The sequence below is a fragment of the Chinchilla lanigera genome, unplaced genomic scaffold, assembly GCF_000276665.1.
Source record: "Chinchilla lanigera isolate Chin_1 unplaced genomic scaffold, ChiLan1.0 scaffold00097, whole genome shotgun sequence".
NCBI lineage: Eukaryota > Metazoa > Chordata > Mammalia > Rodentia > Chinchillidae > Chinchilla > Chinchilla lanigera.
The window spans coordinates 4,465,105-4,471,330 of record NW_004955498.1 but is presented as its reverse complement, the minus strand read 5'-3'; the positions used below and the strand labels follow the sequence as shown (position 1 = coordinate 4,471,330).

Here is a 6,226-nt window from a genome sequence, read left to right as displayed (position 1 = left end):
TGGAGATTTAGCTCAGCGGCACAGTGCCTGCCTGGCAAGTGCAAGGTCATGAGTTCGATTCCCAGTACCGGAAAAAACCAAAATACCAAAAAAAAAAAAAAAAAAAAAAAGGAAAAAAAAGAGAAGAGCCCCCCCCCCCCCAAAAAAAACCTAGCTTCCCTGTTAGCAATCTAGGGTCTCGGAAGGAAGGCTGCATGAAGATTGCTCACATTTCTGTTAGGTGGATGGAGGTAGGAGTACTCAGGGAGGGGAGGACCTTGGTCCAAGTGGTGTCCTTAGGTCAGCAGAGGGAGCTATCTCTGGGTAGTACAGGGAGGACCCCAGGGGCTGCCAGACTGAAGTTATGAACGCTTCCTGAGGACTGACTGTGTCTGCAGCCCAGAACCCTGGAACCCACAGAGTCTGCCTGTCCCCTGGGGTCAGCCCTGGGAGGCCCCAAGTGGCCTGCTCACTTCTACCCTGGGCAGGAAGTTGGAGAGTCTTCAGGGGATGAGGTCTTGTTCTCAAGGAGCAAGAATGGCTCCTTTCAGCTGGTGATGAGGACTGGGGTGTGGGCTCCAATAGGAGGAGCATGGAGAAACTACTGAACCATGTAGGGTTTTTTTTAGGGTCTCAGCACTGGGACAATACCTAACACCTGACTCGCTTCCCCATTTGATCCTAATTGAACCAATTTTACTTGAATAATTCTTATTGGCTGACCATAGTTTTGCCCATTTCCCCTACCTTAGACCTGCCTCACCTCGTGGTTTTGCTGTATCGAAGTCCCTAAGAAAGACAGAGTCCTGGGCAACCCACTCAGGCCCTCTTCTGTTCCTCTCTTGGGCAGAAGTTTTCTTTCCCTCAGTAAATATATTCTGCTCCTAAAACAATAATTAAAGAGGGAAATGCTGATTTGGGCTCACAATTTTTAGAGGTTTCCCTAACAGTGGGCAAGCACCAAGGCATAAGAGCATGGTTGGTGGGCCTGGTGGGAGAAAGGCGGCTCACCACAAGTCTTCCAGGAGGGAAGAGGTCAGGAATGGGGACATAGCCCGGGGGTCACACCCACAGTGACCCTCCCCTTCCTACCAGACCCCAGCTCCTAAGGACAAGTCAGCTGTATGACCTGGTAAGCCAGACATATTCCAAAGGTCATGGCTTTGACCCTATGGGACTTTGGGGTGAAATTTAGACTGAAATCATAGCAAATGTCCTGAGCCACAGGAGAAATGCTTGCTGTCATCACTGATGTGCCACATGCAGGTGATAGATGGGGGCCTGCTCACTACTTTAGAGAATCCTGGGTGTCTCAGAGAGTTGAGCGACTTGATCTGAGGGGGTGTCTGCAGGTGCACACGGAACCCTGTCTTCCCAGGAGACACAGGATCTGCCAAGGTCAAGGTGAGGACCCTGAGGGAGGACTAACGTACCCTCCCCAAAACAGATGGTGAGTGCTCAAAGCACGTCTCCCCTGAGCCGCAGTCATCCCAGGAAGCCTGGCCACCGTTTTCAGGCTGAGGCTGCCCTCTTACTTCTAGCTCATTGGTCTCAGTGAGGTGAAGGCCTTTGTTCAACAGAGCTGGGATGGGGACAGCATAAGTAAGATCACAGGGTCCATATAGGCTCCAGGTGAAGCAGAGGGGCACACTCACCTGAAGACAAAGCACCCTAGCCTCCACCTGTCCCTTTGTTACCTGTTGTCAGACCCAGGGGACACAGGTGGCCTGGCTTTCCTCCATTTCCTCTTTGAATGACTCACAGAGAGTGCTGTGGGTTAAAGAAGCCAGGCCCAGCTCATCCCAGGGAGAGTCCCAGACCTAACCATATATGGAAATAAAGTGGAGCAGATTCCCTTTCCTAGAGGACATGAATTTCTCCAACTCCACCTGTGGACTCAGCAGTCTTGGCCCCTGTGAGACCCTCGCTGCCTTTTGTTTCCTATCAGGAAGGGAGACTTTTTTTTTTTTTTTTTTTCAGGAAGGGAGACTTTTTTTTTTTTTTTTTTCTGAGAATTTGTCTTAGGCCAGCAGAAAGATTGGGTCAGGACTTGGAGCAGAGAAAACACCATCAGTGGAGACCGCAGTCCAGCCATCCCCTCCTGTGAAGGCAGCAGGCCTATGCTTGAGGTCTGCAGCCTGAGGGTCTCCATGTCTCCCACAGGAGCCCCAGGAAGCAGGGGAGGAGGTCTTGGTCTGAAGCAGTGTCCACAGCTCACAGCAGCGGAGGTCGCCTAGCGGTACCAGGAGTCAAGGTGAGGGGCTGCCCTGAAGTGCACCAAGGGGACAGTGTCCCAGAGCAGGGACTGCTCATGACACCTGGGCTCCATACGCTGTGCTGTCTGCCCCAGAGCCTGTCCTCTGCAGTTCAACTACAGCCTCACTTCCTGTCTCAGGTTCTCTGGAAAGACCCTCCAGGAGGATGGGAGGCTGTGAGGTCCTAGAGCAGTACTCAAAGCAAGACCTGTCATCGGGCTTTGTGGAAACCAGCAAGAGTGTTGGTGTCGGCTGAGAATACTCAGTCTCCCTCTCTCCCCCAGGCATCTGAGTCCTCATCTTGAAGCTCTTGCTGTCCCCAAGGAATGTGAGAACACCTTCATTATAAGAAGACCCACGCACCAAGCTAGGGAAGCCTTCCAGGCCAAAGAGGGACACAAAGCCTAGTGGGTATGCAGGTTCTCTAGTCTGAGGGAGAGCAAGTAGTTGCCACTGCTTTCTCTGCATCCTCTTCCTGCTGTACCGAATCCCAGGCACACCGGCAGAAGGACCTGGGACCTCAGCTGGTCTTCTTTCCCCCGACTGCCATGGCCTCTAGTCAAACAAGCCAATCCAGTGAGGGCTCCAGCGTGGAAAAGGAGGAGCTTACCCTCACGTCACAGGAGAAGGAAGCATCTCAGCTCTTGCCCCATGTGGTCCTGTATGACAAGACAGATGCATTGGTGGATTTCCTGCTCCAGAAGTATAGGAAAAAAGAGCTGACCTCCAAGGCAGAAATGCTGCAGTTTCATGAAGAATTACCAAGAACACTTCCCTCCCATCTTCAGCAAAGTCTCCAAGTGCTTGTACATGATCTTTGGCATTGATGTGAAGGAAGTGCGTCCCCTGGGTACATATATGTTCTTGTCCCTGCCCTGGATTTCTCCTATAATGAGAGAGGGTGATGACTGCAGCCTTGCCAAAACCGGCCTCTTGATAATGATTAACACTGCCATCTTCAGAAAGGGCAACCATGCCAGTGAGAACGTTATCTGGCTTGCTCTTAATAAGATGCAGGTGTTTGATGTGAGGGAACATTTCCTCTATGGGGATCCGCAGAAATTCATCACCAAGGATTGGTGCAGGAAGGGTATCTAGAATATCGGCAGGTGCCCAATAGCGATCCTGCTCTCTATGAGTTCCTATGGGGTCCAAGGATACGTGCTGAAACCAGAGAGATGAAGGTGCTGGAGCTCGTGGTGAAGCTTAATAGGAGAGATCCTTGGTCTTACCCACATCTCTGTGAAGAGGCTTTGAGGGAGGAGCTAGAGGCTGCCCATGCAGTCAGGGCTATTACAGGAGCAAGCTGCAGCCAGGAACAGGGTGTATTCAGAAACCACACTAGTATCTTAGCCTTCTCCATGTAAAAAGATGCCCACTCTTCAGTCTGTGTTTGAGGAGAGCAGCAGGCCTTCTCAGGAGGGAAGGGCCAGAGTAGGGGGAAATCCTGGGTGTGCTTTCTTGATGTTTGTTCTGTTTGGGTCACGTGGAAATTCACATTTGTTTTCTTCATGAAAATCGAAGGGGTTTGCATATCTTATTTGAAGAATGATATTGATCTCACATCTGTTTTTGCTATTGTTACATTGTTTGTTGACTGTGATTTTTGACGAAGTGAAGCCCTAAAGTCCCTGGCCAGGTGCTCTCCAGTCAGCTGCAAGTGTCCAAATTTAAGAGTCTTGCAGTGCCCAGTTGACTGGCTTCCCTGGGGCTAACCTCTGCTCCTGAGCACAGTTTCCTTAACACTCTTCCAGCATAGATGTCAGAACCTGGCCAGTGGCGTTGACAACTTGCGCAAGTGGTCAGATGTCTGCCTGACCAAGATATTCTCCTCCAGAGAACCTCCTCAGAGCTTGCAAGCGTCCTCCCCTGTCTTATAACTGGACTTCCATGGGGTCAGTTTTCAGTTATTTTCTTTGCAAAGAAAGTTTATGCTAGGGTTGTCAGGGTGTGGAATTTTGCTTGAAGCTTCATGGAACTGTCTGTTGAGATGGCCTTGTCACTAGAACGACCAGGGTTTTAGGCCCCACTGTCACACAGGCCTCGAAAGCCCCATATCACATTTACTAGACTTTTAGTAAATGTGATATGACTGAAAATAGTTGTTCCAGTGGAAAAGAAGCTGGCAGGCAGTGGATATGGTTATTCACTCAGACTCTAGCAGCTTTCCCTTAGTTCCACCAAAGAGATTCTCCCCAACATCTAATCCAGTAATACATCCTAGTGGAGAGAACATGTCAGAGGAACCTTTACTGTGTAGCCTTTTCTCTGATTTCCTTTTTTTTCTTTTGTACTGGGAATTGAACTTAGGGCCTTGTGCTTACTGGGCAGGCACTGTGCTGCTGGGCTACATTCCCTGGTACCTATTTTTCTTTTTAGTTTCCTTGTAACCTGCAGTTTCCCTAAGAAACACAAACAAAATTTTACAGGAAATGCACAGTAGTATCCAGGGTTAAGTTAAGAGAAGAACAAGGTTCTTGTCAGCAACTATTTAATTTATTTTAGGTATTCTGCTCAGTGTTTTATTACATTCCACCCATCCTGCAACCAACAACGTGTGCCAGACCCATTTTATAGATGAAGATCCTGAGGCCTTCTGGGCTCAGGAACTTCCCGGATCCTTATGTGGTAAATGACAAGGCCAGGAGTAGACTCTTACTGTGAGGTCATCTATAGGCCACCCTGTTCCCATTCCTCCCAACCTGAACCCAGCTCTGTTTCTGATTTCTACACTTACAGAAAATTGCAAAATGTTTTTCAGGGTGTAGCAAGACCCTGTGTGAAAGGCACTGAAACCTGGCCTGAATTCAGAATGTAAAACTGACCAGGTGATGGGTGCACCCTGCTCCCACGGGAACAGCCCACACTCACCTGCCCTGGACCACGTCATGTAGGAGGGCCTACCTGTCCCATTGCTCATTCTGGAAATGCTGCAATAGCAACAGCTTTTTTGACATAACAGTAAACTTTGACTATGATGTTTAGACACAGGGGTTTATCCCTAAAGGACAAAATATCACACTGTCACAGTTCACCAAATGGGTGATAAATAATTTGACATGCAGTAGAATTTCCTTCTCTTACCAGGTAAATTAGGAGGTATGCTGATACCATCTTCATATTTTTGCAGCATTTTAAGCTAATAAGTCACTAGAAAAGGTCCGCATAGCACACGGGCAGGTGCAGGAGCTTTGGTAGGTGGTCAGAGCCGCAGCTCCCTCGGGAGCTGTAAGTGAGGCAGGACCATGCTCTCCACAGAAGAGGAAAGAAAAACATCTGCTGGGGCTGATTCTTCCAAACCCTGAAGTCCTCTGCTTTGGCAGTAAGTGCCTCTTTGTTGATCTCAAAATAAGCATAAAAAACGCTTTTCACGTGCCTTTCTGGTCTGTGTCGCTTCTCCCAGGGAAGCCCTGGTTTGCAGGGTGCCAAATGGAACTAGTCCTGATGCTCAAAGACAGTCATGAGTGCTGTAGGAACAGCTCACAGGGGAACAGACTGGCCAGGAATTCACAGACAGGAGAAAATCCTCAGCCCGCCAAGACCGGAGGTTACTGTGGAGGGAAGTACAGACAAATGCCACTGAGTGAAGATCAAGAACCGTTCATGGAAATGGGACGGATACTATATCTGAAGCCTCTCTCCCGTAGTAGGTGGCCCTTGAAAAGGCTGGAGAACTTCCACACCTACCTCACCTGCTCAAAACCTTGTCCTAGAGAGAAAGAGATGTTTATCTTAACAAGTCATATTTGTTGACTTTGGTTGAGCATCTACTGTGTAAGCACTTACAATGACACTACAGAGCCTCACTATCACACAGCTTCTTTTTACCTCCGTTTGAGACCCAGGAACACTATACTCCACTTGTCCTTAGAAAGGGTCACTAGGTGAACCTGGGCCACTGAAATACCAGCAAAGCTACTACGTGTTCATTACAGCCATTTCTATGGGAGGTGCTCAATGGCCCTGGATTAATCCTCACGCCCTGCCCACCC

At 49.1% G+C, this 6,226-nt stretch overlaps 1 pseudogene; it reads left to right on the top strand.

The window, feature by feature from the left end:
* The first annotated feature begins 2,782 nt into the window (after positions 1-2,782).
* Positions 2,783-3,601, top strand: LOC102023819 (annotated as a pseudogene).
* The last annotated feature ends 2,625 nt before the right edge of the window (positions 3,602-6,226 follow it).